This window comes from Vidua chalybeata, chromosome Z (genome assembly GCF_026979565.1).
Source record: "Vidua chalybeata isolate OUT-0048 chromosome Z, bVidCha1 merged haplotype, whole genome shotgun sequence".
Lineage (NCBI taxonomy): Eukaryota > Metazoa > Chordata > Aves > Passeriformes > Viduidae > Vidua > Vidua chalybeata.
This window is the reverse complement of record NC_071570.1, coordinates 17,092,067-17,105,916: the sequence shown is the minus strand read 5'-3', so window position 1 is coordinate 17,105,916 and position 13,850 is coordinate 17,092,067. Positions and strand designations below refer to the sequence as shown.

Below are 13,850 nucleotides of genomic sequence, written 5' to 3'. Positions count from 1 at the left end.
AGCCAGGGCCTTACCCAGTTTAACAAGCCACACAGCTGCTGGATGTCCGCGAGAGTTTTGATGTTGTTTTTGATAGCAAATTTTTGCGGCACAATGGTCCGCTTATTTATCTCCAGGCCCACGTACTTCCAAGGCGGCATCCGTTGAACCTTGTCCTCACGGAGCTCGAACCCTGCAGCAATCAATGCATTGATTGTCAGTTCAAGTGTGTGGGTAAGCAAATCGTCAGTGGGGCACAAACGAGGATGTCATCCATGTAATGATGTATTATTACGCCCTCGAAGGCTGCACGGACAGGGGACAGCAAGGAAGAGACATACCATTGGCAAATAGATGGACTATTTTTCATTCCCTGAGGAAGAACTTTCCAATGGTACCTCTTCCTTGGGGCTTCTCGGTTGATGGTAGGAACCGAGAAGGCGAAACATGGGGCATCGTCAGGGTGTAGGGGAATTTGGAAAAAACAATTTTTAATATTTACAACAGCCAAATTCCAATTTTCGGGTAGCATCGTAGGGGACAGCATCCCAGGTTGGAGAGAGCCCATATCTTCTATGACTTCGTTAATCTCGCGGAGGTCGTGGAGGAACCGCCACTCGTCTTTGCCTGGTTTTTTGATGACAAAGACAGGGGAATTCCAGGGAGATGTTGTTTCCTGGATATTCCCCTTGGCGAGTTGCTCCACCATGAGCTCCTCAAGCGCCTTCAATTTTTACTTGCTGAGCGGCCACTGCTCTACCCACACTGGAACATCGGTTTTCCAATTCAGTTTCTGGGTAGGGCGCTCATCAGTGACTGCTGCCCGAAAAACCTGGGGAGTCGGGATGTCAATTGTGACTCCCCATTGGGCCATTAGCTCTCTCCCCCACAAGGGTTCCGAATAGTCTAATATGAATGGGCGTATAGAAGCCAATTGCCCATTCAGCCCCTCAATTTTCACGATGCTCTTCGATTGTTTCACCAATTGAATCCCTCCTACACCTTGTACGTGTCCAGCCACGTTTTGCAGCTCCCAATGTGACGGCCACTCCCGAGAGGGAATGATCGTCACATCTGCCCCTGTGTCTAAAAGTCCTTTCATATATTTGTACTCACCCCCCCCCCCCCGTGCAACCCGCACGATATTCTAGGTTTTTCTCTCCCCAGCACCTGAGTCCAACAAACTGTGGGAATGGACCCCAGGTGTTCAGGGTCCCACGGAGGCTCAGGTACTGGAAGAGCCTGGGCGATTACTTGGCCCTTCAGCAGGTACACCAGAGGGTGAGCACAGTGCAGCCATACCACTAAATTCCCTGGATCTGCTGTTACTAGACCCAAGGCAATGGTGATGTCGAGAGGCATGTGTTTGGTGTCCCCAAGGACGATGTACTTACAGTGGAATTTCTTCCAGGTCCCGGGTACCTCTGTGTCCACCGACACAAACCACCAATCGCTGTCCCTAAGATGTAATGGTTCGGTCAATGCCAGCCTGAAAGAGCCAGAAGAGGTAGAGATGGTTAAAATAGGGTCAGGGTAACTGGGATGTTCCCCCAACGGGAATGGAAACCCTTCTGTCTCTTCTGTGCTAGCAGCTGGTTTAGATGTCATCCAGTCTGGTAGAAAATTGTCCTTGTTCCCAGGTAGGTCATCTATTTCCTTGTCCCTTCCCGTAGATGGTATACGACCCACCCTACTTGTGTCCTCATGCAGGGAGGGACTGCGCTGTTTGTTTAGTTTTTTTGAGTCACCTCCTTGGGAGTGCTCCTTTGCCCTTGCTGTCTTTTTTTGAAGTCAAAAGATTCATTTCTTAGAGGGCAGTTCTGCACCCAATGTCCTTTTTGCCGACAGAGATGACAAAGCTGGTCCCTGTTGATTCCCTTCAGTGGTGGTCCCGTGAAATGCCGAGGTGGTACAGCCGGTGGAATGGGCGGTGGCTTGATGCTAGCCGTGTCTGCAGCAGAGATTCTCCTCATAGAGTGGAAGCGGTCCTGCTGGTCCTTGTGAGGGATGGTGACTTTCCTCTCACACACCTCTAGCATCGCGTGGAGTGTGGGGATAGGATCCAATGGCAGACTGAGAATGGCTGCCTTGCAGGGCTCATTGGCGTTGAGCTTTGCCATCTCGGTAAGGATGCCCCGCTTGGCTTCCTCATTTGGCACTTGCAGGTCCATGGCTTTCCGCAACCACTCTACAAAACTTACAAAAGGCTCAGAAGGCGACTGCTTAATATAAACGTAATTATCAACAGGTGTTTTCAGGCTTTAATTTAAAGAAAGCCTTTTCAGCTGCCTTCAGACTCTGCTGCAGAGTCCCCCTAGGTATTTTCTCGGCCTGCTTTTGCCCTGACACCCAGTGTCCTTTCCCACATAATTGGTCGAGTGATAAAATCTGACCCTCAGCATCTAGAGCGGTGTTCTGATCGGCCCACAACTCCGGTAACACAGCCTAGACCTCTCTTTCCCATGCCACCTCCCATAGCATAAACTCTGGGTAAGTAGGCACGAGAAGAGGGTCCATAGATCCGCTGGAGTATACTCATTGGATGTTAATGTTGCCTTTAGGAGGCTTCGGAAATATTCATTTTGGGCCTTGCACAATTCTTTAATTACTTGCTGAGGGATCGGCGACCACTGGGCAAGGAGCCTACCCTCTGGCTGCGGGACGTCTGAAACCAGCGCAGTTGAAAGGGTAGGAAGGGTGTCAGGTAGGCCTGGGTTCCCACTGCCCCCCTGCCCCGGAACCCAAAGCATGGAACTGGAAGAAGGGTTGTGGGAACCATGGGAATCGGGGGCAGAACTGGAAGGGACGACAACAGGGCCAGTGGAAGTGGCATTAGGTGGTAACGTTTCCAGGTGGGTGGAGACATAGGGTGGGGTTAAGGATGACGTGGGAGGGATGATAAGTGGAGAAATAGAACTGGCGGGAAAGTCGGAGAGCCGGAAGGGGTTGGTTCCAGGGAGGAAAGGGTTTTGGGAAGGAGAGGGAGAAGGATCATGGGGAGAAGGGCAAGTGTCAAGAATCGCCAAGTGGCGTCCGCCATTTTGCGCCTCTTGGGGGACATTTTGAGGGGAGATGGGGTGAGGGACACAAAACCAAATTGTAGATCTTTGGGACAGGGCTGTACATTTCGGAGAAATTGGGGGACAGGGAAGGTCCCCAGCAGTCTGGCCAGGGCTGCCTGGGTAGGGGTTGCGAGGATTCTGTGGCGAGCTGGGGAGACGTTGGCAGCCCCATGCCGAATGGCGGGTTGCCCCCCTCAGAATTCCCGATCGAGGGGCTGCAGGAGAGGAAAGAGGGGTAGGATGGGACAAACTGGGTTTGAGAACTGGGGAAAAGTTTGTCAGTGGATGGCTGTCTCTGCATTTGAAAGTAATTTTTTACAATATTTCAAATTTGTAAGGCCAAATAAGTGAATTTGGATAGGGATGGATCCCCTAATCTTAAGATCTCATTCCCTACTCTATCCCAGAATGATATTTGCAAAAGGTTTTGGGCCGTAACATCAGGGAAATGCAGGGACAACCATCTGACAAACTTTTTAACTTCTGAATTTTTAAACTTTTGTTCTCCCCCCGAAAGGATACCCACAACTTGGTAATACAACCTCTTCTGCGAGACAGACAGCCTTGCGCCCATGCTGTCAGATGTTACAGCTGTCTCGCAGACCCGATCCCCAGCCAAGAGAAAAGCAACAACTAAAAAGCAGTCTGCCCTGGCTACCTAGCAACCTACTCAGAGGTTGTCTTGCAACCTGCCCAGTAAGCCTTAGAGAAAACCTCCCTCCCCCCGCTGTACAGCAAAGACAGGGAAGGGACCCAGAGAAAGGTGGGCTAAGCCCCCAAGTGTGCAGAGTTGCTCAGAAAAAATTCTCACCCCCTAGGAAGAGGGAAGATAGAAAAATGGCAACTTACCCAAGCTGCATATTAATGGCCAGGGCAGGAACAGAAAATCCTCAGCTGGGGGGCTTCGGTGGGGGTCTGACTTCTTGGGTGCTGGAGAGGCTACCAGACCCTTCCCCGGGAGCACGACTCACTAAAACGGAGTCTGCTCCCAGCGAGGTAGCTTGACGCCCAGTGGCCGATTAGTCTGGCACCACCGGAAAATAGACTAGTCCAACAGGAAAAATCCTAGGCAAGACAAGCAGTCCCCCGTAGTGTCTGGTCACCTCCTCCGTGGGGTCCGGCGGTCTTCATGGGCCCCACATTGGGCGCCAAGCTGCCGTCATGTCCACTCAGCGTCCACCTGAGTGACCCAGCCAGGTGACATGGCGACGGCGGAAGGCACTCCCTTCAGTTCCCTGTGGGTTTTCCAGGAGTGCCTCCAGAGGAGTGACCGAACAGCTATTCCACCGAAGAACGAGGCGGACTCTCTTTGGGGGTGAACGTCAAGGAGTTTATTAGCAGCTCCTGGGAGCTCTAACATCCCTCAACAAGGACCAACCAACGAGAGCCCCGAGAGGGACTCGGCAACTGCTTATAACTGGGGGAGCGGAAAGGGCTTACAACCAATAAGGAAGAACTAGGGAGTGGCTCTCGAGAAGATGGACTGGGACAACAACATATCAGGGGAGGTTAGGGGAGGGGTCCCTGGCCTTAATCCAATCACTCAACGCCCCTGATGGAAGTTTCTAGATGGTGGGGATGGGTTGCTGAGTGATGGACGAGGCACGAGGGAAGGGACACAGGAATGACTCAGCATAAATGCTGAGTCAAGGGGCAAGTCTAGGGAGGAGTGACAGGGGCTAAACCACAAGGGTATGAGGGAATAACAGGAACAAACCATTCATAGAACATGGGTAATAACAACAGTATAAGTGAACACAATACAACACAATACAACATTACTCTTCCTTTTGCCATTAATATATTTGTAAAAAGCATTTTTTATTATCCTTTACAAAAGTTGCCTAATTAAGTTTTGCGGCGCTGGTTTTTTGCTCTCCCCGGCTGCACGCAGCTCTTGGGAGCCCGGCTGTGGCGTAGCTTCCACGTGCTGCCGGGGTTTGCTGCCGCGGGTTCCCGGACACGGCTCCGTGTCTCGGGCGCGTGGGCTGACCAGTCTCTGTTACCGTGCGCTAGGGATCCGGCAAAGAGGAAGGAATTTGTCCATTTACTCCGTGCTTGGCAGGAACGGTTTATTGGTCACGCGGCGCGGTTCGATGGAAAGACGCGACCGCTCCCGGCACTCGCATGGGAGAAAATGGCGCCTAACTGCCGGCGGGATAGGGCTTCATAGAGGGGCGGGGCGAGAGGATCCACGGCCTGCCGGCCAATAGGGGCGGCTGCCATGGCGGTGACGTCAGCAACAGCGACCAACCAGAGAACCCCACAGGGGCGGGCACCGAGCCAGAGCGGGCTGAGCGGGACCGTGTGGCTCGGGGCGGCCAGCACGGGGTTTCCCGGGGCCGGACAGCAGGGTGCTTACAGGAGCGGCACAGGGGGAAGATCCGGCAGCAGGCAACATGGGGCCAGAAACCGCGGGGGGGAACAACGCGGGGGAAAGGCGGGATTACAGCACTTGACTTATTTTAACATAAATTAAAAACCCTAATCTAAACCCAAACTCCGGGATGCAACAAGTTTGACCTGAGCTTTGGCCTCCCAGTTTTTTTCCTACATGCTCTAGCAACCCCCTTAAACACTTCCTGAGAGACCTGATCCTCCTTCCAAAGTTGATATATCCTCCTTTTATTGCTAAGTTCCTTCATTGCCAATCCAGGCTTGGCATGTGCCTCATCAACTCATCTTTTGGCACACAGGGACAGTCTGTTCCTGTGACTGCAAGACCTCCTGCTTTGAACCACACCCACCTTTCCTGGACTGTGTGTATGATCACAGTCATACATATTCATTACAGCTTGCCAAAAAACCCACTGTGGCAAGCACATTTCTCTCTCTCTCAGGATTTTTCATAGAGGTACACAGAGAGAAAGAAAGAGAAAACAATTTCTATTTCTGCTCTTTGTTTTTCTCATGTGGAATGTGCTTGGAGAAGTGTTTTGCTGGGGTGATTGCTTGATTGGATTCTGGTGAGGATTGTTTGAGTCTGGTGGCCAATCGGATCCACCTGTGTCTGGACTCTGGAGAACAAGGTCATGAGTTGGGAGTAGTTAGAGAAAGTAGCATGTAGTTTTTTGTATCCTCCTTTAGTATATTAATGTATTATAGCATAATTATAATAAAGAAATCATTCAGCCTTCTGAACTAGAGTTAGACATCATCATTCTTCCCATTGGGTTCGCTGGCATCTACAACAACCCACCACAATCCTCTTCATCTGTTTCTTCACTGGTTCCAGCTACACTTCTCCTGTGTGCACAATTTTACATTTTTTTATCCGTTTTGACACTCTGCCTTTAAGCTCTATCCAGCACCTTCAGGGTAACTGAAAATTTATATTCTGTATGTTGTTTTTCAGGACAAACTACTGTTGTCCAGCATGAGATTTTTGGATACTGCATCTTTGTCTCTGGTACTGAAATCTCAAATACAATCAGCAGGAGCAGAAGGGCTGTACAGCAGTGAAGAGGCTCCCTGAAGTCCCTTTCACCAGAGGAAATGCCCAGGGGGGTTCTAACTCCAAACAAGAGCAGGGACCCAGGGCAAGGCACAGTGCTGCCTTCAGGACTGGGGCAGGTGGGCTCAGAGTTTCTGTGGTGCCAGTGCCCAGAGAGGCTTTGGCGATATGCTGGGTGTCTCCAGCCCCCTGCTTCCTTCCACCCAGACCTGCTGATCCTCCTTTTTCCAACCAGGCCATGGCTCTGACACTCGTGTCCTTGCAGGTTCTGCTGGACATCCAGCCCAGGCTGCAGCACCATGGCCAGACTGATGTGAACGTTGCCAAAGGCATGCATTCAGGGCATTCCAGGATGGAATCAAGCTCAGCTGATTCAGTCTTGATTATAGCATATGCCAAATCAGGAGGAGGAAAACTCAGCTTGCACTTCATATTTTCTTCAAACTTACCTTGTTATTAGGTCCTGTGTGAGGCTGGTATGGATTCTCTTGGAGCTAAATTGCTAAATCAGTAATTACATAGGACTCCTGTGCTACTTGGATGTTTTCTAACAGGCAGCAGCCTTTCAAAAAAAAAAAAACAAAACAAAAAAAACAAAAAAAAAAAAAAAAAAAACCAAAAAAAAAAACAACAAGGAAGAAAAAAACCCCCATATATATAATTTGGCTGTCTTATAAAGGGCAGGTTAAGTCAAGCATAGATGCTGAGATGGTGCTTGTGGCAATGGAATACAGTCATTTGTTACACCGGGATCTCCTGGTACTGCTGAAGTTCATCTGTCAGGTGCCTTCAGCTTTCAGGAGCAAACATGTGCTCGATCACTCAAGAAACAGGAAAGCAAACGAGTATTGTCTGGAGATCCAGTGCTGCAGTTGGGAAGGACGGTGGAACGGCATATCCCAAGTGGAACTGGTACTCAGGAACACCCACCAGTGCCGGGTGCTCAGAGACACCGAGACCAGCACAGCTGGTGCAGTTTTCACTGTTCTGCTTTGGAAAAACTGGCCCTGAAGGTGAGGTTCCCGTGATAAAAATAGAGCCCCAGGCATCCTGTGGATCCTCAGGTGCTCCTGGGCTCCAGCTTCCACATCCCTTCTCTTGGCTGCCCCTTTCATTATCTGTGTGGTACCATCACCGATATGGTGCTCAGCAGGGAGCTGATGCTGCTGGGTGCCAGTTCCTCAATGAGTAGTGATGTCCTTGCTGTGCATGGAAAGAAATGGCCAATTCTATTATATTTTCTTTGCAGACTACTTTAAAAGAAGAAAAAATACAAGTTGTATTTAAACTTCTAAAAATGTCTGTGTTGGAGAGCAATCAACATCCATAAAAATCATGTTTTAATTTTCTTTTCCATTGTGTACACTGTGTCTCCAGCTGGTGTTTAGGACACCAGGAATGACCCTTTGATATTTCCTGTCACCTTTATGAAGTGGCCACATGCCATCCATGCATTTTGGCAAGAACGGGAGTCAAGTCACCAGAGACTGGCAAAAGGACCTTTTATTTCTGCTGCTGCTGCTACAGAAAGACCAGACCACGACTGAGCATTTTGAGAGTGGGTAATGACACTGAAATTGGCCAATAGAAACATTCTAACACAATTTGAGTACTAGAAAGCAGCTGTTCGTTATTGCAGCCGTGGGCATTCAGGCATCCTTCCTCCATTCGAATGTTGTGAGTGCTGGGTGAACAGAGATTTTATCTCACACACTGATTACACATTCATCAGCTATCCCTACTTCCTTAACTTTGACATGGTCACACCCCTACTGGAAGTCCTTGTATGGTTCTTTGGGGTCTGACTTCAACATCTGGTGTCCTTTTTAGGTGCTGTTCCTTGACCTGTTCCTCGACCCCTGCTTTTGAGTATGCACAGTATCATTGTTTTGCCTAACTTGTGCCTTGTCAGACTTGCAGAGCTGAACTGGTGTCCTGCTTGCGTTTGGCATGGCTTCTGTTTGCCTAAGTTACAGCTTTTATCTACTTGTCCAAGGCTGTTTGGTTCTACTATCCTTATCAAAACTTCTAACTCCCATGGACTGCCCAGAACAGAGACCCAAAGAGCTGAGGACAGCACCTGCCAAGGTGCAGCAGACAGGGCTGTAGCCAGCTGGCACCAGGCTCTTCTCCCAGGGAAAAAGAGAAAGGATGAGAGGAAGGTGCTGAGAGATCCACCTGGGAAGGTTTAGTTGGCTGTGTGGAAAGGTTTCTTGTCCAAAAAGCGTTGTCAAACATTGGAACAGACTGCCCGGGTCTGTGGTGGTGTCACCATTCCTAGAGGGTTTTAAAGAAGGAGTAAATTTGGCACTTGAGACATGACTTAGGGGTGGGATTGGTAGTTTTGGTTAACGTTTGGATTTGGCGACCTGAGATCTCTCTGCAGACCTCCCTCTGTGTTCCCTTCACTTTGGGATTCAGGGCCCCATCACTTCCACAGGAGCGATTTGTCACTGACAGGGACTCAGGGAAAGCTCCCAGTTAGTGACATTGCCCTCACCCTGAAGACCCTGAAGTGTCTTCTTATTTCCTGGTGACTTTTTCCATGGCCCAATCCACGAGGCTCTGCGGGGGCGTAGTGGAGGATGTAAATGTGGCTCTTGGGACATGGCTTAGTGGTGGGATTGGTAGTTTTGGTTAATGTTTGTGTTTGATGATCTCACAGCTCTCTGCACACCTCCCTCTGTGTTCCCTTCACTTGGGGGTTCAGGACCGCGCCACCTGCACAAGAGAGATTTGACACTGGACAAATGGGCAGCTACGGAAACTCAGGGACAGCCAGGCACAGCCGGGACACGCACGGGTACCCACGGACACGCAGGCACAGGCAGAGACACGCACACCCTGGTGAACATTGCTGGCCTTTATTGGCATCCGCAGCCCCGCGCCGCGGCCGCGCTCTGCGCGCTCCTCGCGCCGTGCGAGGCCGAGCCCCGCGCTCGGCTCAGCGCCGGCGGCGGCGTCTGCGGCTGGAGCGGCGGCGCCGGCGGTACGCGGAGCGGCGGGAGGCCCGGCGCGTCTTACGCACGCCCCGGCGGCGGGAGCGGCGGCGCCGGCTGCGGCTGCGGCTGCGGCTGCGGCTCCTGCGGGAGCGCCGGCGGTAGCGGGCCATGCTGCCGCGGGGGCGGGGGGCGTTGCGCCCGCTTTTATAGCGGAGCGGGGCAGCGAGGGAGCGGCATCAGCCGTGAGGTCACAATGCTTCCAGGGGAGCCCTTGTTACACCCGAGATGTGCAGAGCCAATGTCGCCAGTGAGGTCACAGCGGGTCACAGTGGAACCCTCGTGGTGCCAGAGCTTTGCAGAGCTGGCCTTTGTGACACCAGAGCTTCAAAGAACCAACATCTCCGGTGAGGTCACAGTTGGCCAGGATGGAATCCCTTGTGATGGCAGAGGTTTGCAGGCTGATGTCACCAGTTACAGCACAATCGGTCCTTTGTGACATCAGAGTTTGGAAGGACCAAAATCACGAGTGAGGTCACAGTTGGCCAGTGAAGGCCCTTGTTACACCAGAGCTTCCAGAGCTGATGTCACCAGTGAGGTCACAGGGGCCACATGGACACCCCCAGCCACAGCTCCAGCATCTCCCTTGCCCGAGCAATGCCCAGCAGGGAGCAAGATGCTGTCATGTGAAATGTGTCCGTGTGGTTCCCAGGGTGGATGCCTGGCCTTGTCATTGTGCCAGTGAAAAAACTGATGCCAAAAGAAATGGGAAAGGAATCCTTTCCTGGGTTAGGTGCCCCACTTCCACTGGACAGCACCAAGGGGAACCATTTCACTGGGCAAGCAAGGCAGAACAGTCACACAGCCCCAAAAACTGATGCAAAGTGCAGTGAGGCTGCAGAGAGAGCAAACTCTGCCTTTAAAACAAAAAAGGGGAATATCTTGTGCAGGGACTGGCCTGAACTGCCTGGAGATGATGGCCTCTCCCAGCGAGGCAGAGCAGAAGCCCCAAGAATAGAGACCAGGGACTGTCACCTGAGCAGATGTTCCTGGGCAGAGCCATGTGGGGATGCACAGAGCACCCTGGGCTCCCAGCAGCCAGCCCTCAGGCTGAGAGAGTGCTCTTGTCATGGAGAAAGAAGTGCCTGAAGTGCTAATGGCTCCAAAGGATGACAACAGCCCAAGGCAAGAAGGGATTTGGGACCGTTGTACTGGGATTGGTGGTGGCTTGCAGAGGACAGGGAGCTGCATCCTGTGCAGCCTCTGCCTCTATGGTCTGGTTGTCTTGGTGCAGACCCTGCCGGGACCACTCACCCTTTTAAACTCTGATGCCGTGCCTCATTATTTTCTTACATTACACCACAACTCTGGAACTTCAAGGAGTTCACTGAGGTGGAGTAACAGACAAGGAGGGTATTGCAGATGTGTGTGTGAATACTTCCCTTATCTAGCTGACTGAAAAGCAATTGCTGTAATTGAACTGAAAGCCTGCTTGGTAAAATATATTTCAAAGTAGAAGTTTAATAAAGGTATATGTAAATCAAAACATTCTGTTCCTCCCTCAAATGAATATTCTCATATATGAAACACCATTGCAGATTGAAGCCAAAATTTCAAGTGATTTTATTTCAATCAGCTGTGTTAAAACATTTAGAAGACCATTATTGATCTGGCTTACCGAGTGTCTGAATGATCAACAGAAAATTTGCATTCTGACATCACAAGTATCCCAAAATCTTACTTGAGTAAGTCAGATCTTCCAGAGAATTCAACAAACAAGTTTTGAGTTGAGTACTTTTTCTGTCTCTAAAAGAAGCCAAAAGCACTCACAGTTTTGCTTACTCAGTTCAAATCAAACAGGTTGACAGGGGACACTTGGCTGCTGCTGAGGTCACAGATCCTGGATTCTGAGCACTGCCAAAATTATGGCCTTGGCTGTCAGACTTAAGACTGAAAGGGAAACTAAAAAGGGAAATCAGCTGAACTCAGACTCTACTTCACCCTGCCATTAAACCACAAAATTGCTCTCTACCCTTCTCATTAATACAAACACAGAAACACTGACAGGCATGGTTGCAGAGAAATGAAATGGAAAGCTGTCAGTGCCTGTCACCTCATAGCTATGAGAGCAGTCAGTGTTGGCAGAGCTTCTCTGCATTTAGGTCTCCAGCCATCACCTTGCCTTGCTGAGTTCAGATTCCACATCTCTGCCTCCTGGGCAAGGCAGCCCCGCACACCCTCTGAGCTGTGAGTTATTCTAACAGCTGAAGGAGCTCAAGGTGTAGCAGGTTTACAGGAAAAATGCAACCCTTTGAACATACTTTTTGACTCCTTGTGACAAGAGGTCTATCAAGAAAAAACTCTTCTTAAAAAAAATGTTCTAAAGTGTGTGAGTTATGTCTGTGTGTGTATGGGGGCAGGAGTTATGCAAGGAAAAACTGTGAATTTTCCATGCAAGAAAATTTGTATAAATGCAGAAGCTTATGCCAATACAGTACAGGCAAAATTGGCACAAGATGATCAGGTGGTTTCGTTCATCTGGTCAGAGTCAGATTGTTACTAAAGATCAGTAAAATAAAACATTTACACCAGTGTAGCATGAAAGAGCAGGGATCCTTTATTTGACCAGATGTATGGGGATTAACTGTAATGTCTAATTAAGTATGTAATGCTGCAGTTCATTCAGAGGTTTGCTGTGGTTTGGGGGTTAGTTGGGTTTTTTTTGGTTTGGTTGTTTTGGTTTTATTTTGTTTTGGTTTGTTATGGATAATTTGCATTGTGTTTTGATTTATTTTTAAATAATACTGTATTTTTGAGGGACACAAGAAGTAGTATTTTTTTCCAGAAACCTGTGAAGATGGAGAAGTAATTAACAGAAGTGAGAACGAGGTGAGGACTTAGGTTCCTAAACTGTCAGAAAACAGTGTACTCACCAGAAAGTGCTCTGCTGTAGCCTTGGGTGAGGGATGGCTCAGTCCTGATAACCCTGTTCTAAATAACAGCATCCTCCCAGCCGTAAGACCCATGTAATTTTCCAGAAAATATTTACTGAATTAATTAAGCAGCACAGTTCACTGCCTTAATATAAATAAAATGTTATGTTTTGTAGATGTTTGCCACACATAGATAAGATTATCAGTCATGTATTTTAGTGTAGTTCTGCTGGAATGATATTCTCTTCCAAAACTGTCCCAGCATGAGGAAAATAAATTTAATTTTTTTTCTTGTTTGGACAGTGGAAAACAAAGACAAGTATTAGAACAGCTTTTCTAACCTCTACGTCAGGATGCAATTTTGGACTATGTTTTCTTCATCACATGCACAGCATATCTGAGTTCTGTATCCTTCAGTGAGGAATCCAGCAGTGATTGAAAATATGAGCACCTTTACAGACCAGAGACAGCCTGGCTTCTCTCTCCTCCCAAAGGAGGGATGCCTCTTTGGTAAGATCTGCACCTCCAGCTGCACTGGAACATTCCTGGAACACCTGCACTTATCCCCTGCAAAGAGCATGCTTGGAGGCTGCTTAGGTCAAAACAATTGGTCAGGGTTTTTTTTCCATGGGCTGAGGAACTGCCCATCATCTGCTTTATCAGAATAAAGGGTCACGTCTTTGGCTTCCTTTGGGGTCACAAGCGTCTAAAGCTGAAGAGATTTCCCCCCAAAAGCAGGGAGTGTTTGACAGAGATACCCATGGGTCAAGGGAAGGTCCTGCTGCCTAGAGCCCCAGCCCCCAGCCCCTAGAGCTTTGCCACATTCTCTGTATCCTCTGCTAGGGGTGCCCAGAGGGATTCCAGGGATTCAGGAGCATGGGGAGGCAAAGCATGAGCTCCTGCTGGTATTTCCCCTCCAAGGGAAGCACCTCGGGCCAGCACAAATTCTCCAGCTGTGACTTCACAGGCACTGCTGGCAGTGCTGTGACAGCCTCTGTCACCAAGCAAAAGCATCTGCGAGGGTGGGATGGTGTAGAGAGAACAGAGAGAACACCTTCAAACAGCATCTGACAGAGGTAATGAAGGGGTGGTAAAACACTTTTGAAGGATCAGATGGTAAAAAACTCTGTATGTGAAAATAAGAGACAAAATGAGCTATTGGGGATACCAATATTTCCTGTGGGAACACGCCCAGGCTTGCCCCGTTGCTGAGCTCAGTGGTGGCAGCTGGGGTGGTTTAACCCCAGAGACACCCTTTGGCTCACCCAGAGGCTGCAGGTGGCTGCGAGCTTGCCAGAAACCCCAGTGGATGGTATTCCTCAGTGGAGAGACTTTGGGCTATGGTGAAGGAAGGAGTCACTTCTGCCAGAGGGTTAAATCCAGAGTGTTTATTCCAGCTATGAGCTTCTGAATCCAGTAACAGCTCTAACAGAAGTCCCGACCCCATGGCCGGTGCCCTGTTTTATCCTGGGGGCAGGGGGGA

At 49.7% G+C, this 13,850-nt stretch overlaps 1 long non-coding RNA gene across 1 annotated transcript; it reads right to left on the bottom strand.

Moving 5' to 3' along the window:
• Positions 1-11,033: 11,033 nt before the first annotated feature.
• On the bottom strand, positions 11,034-13,234 carry LOC128782539 (uncharacterized). Its single transcript, XR_008428837.1, has 2 exons — positions 12,368-13,234; positions 11,034-12,283 (listed from the first exon to the last, which is right to left on the bottom strand). It is a non-coding gene; the product is annotated as an uncharacterized LOC128782539 (long non-coding RNA).
• Positions 13,235-13,850: the final 616 nt, after the last annotated feature.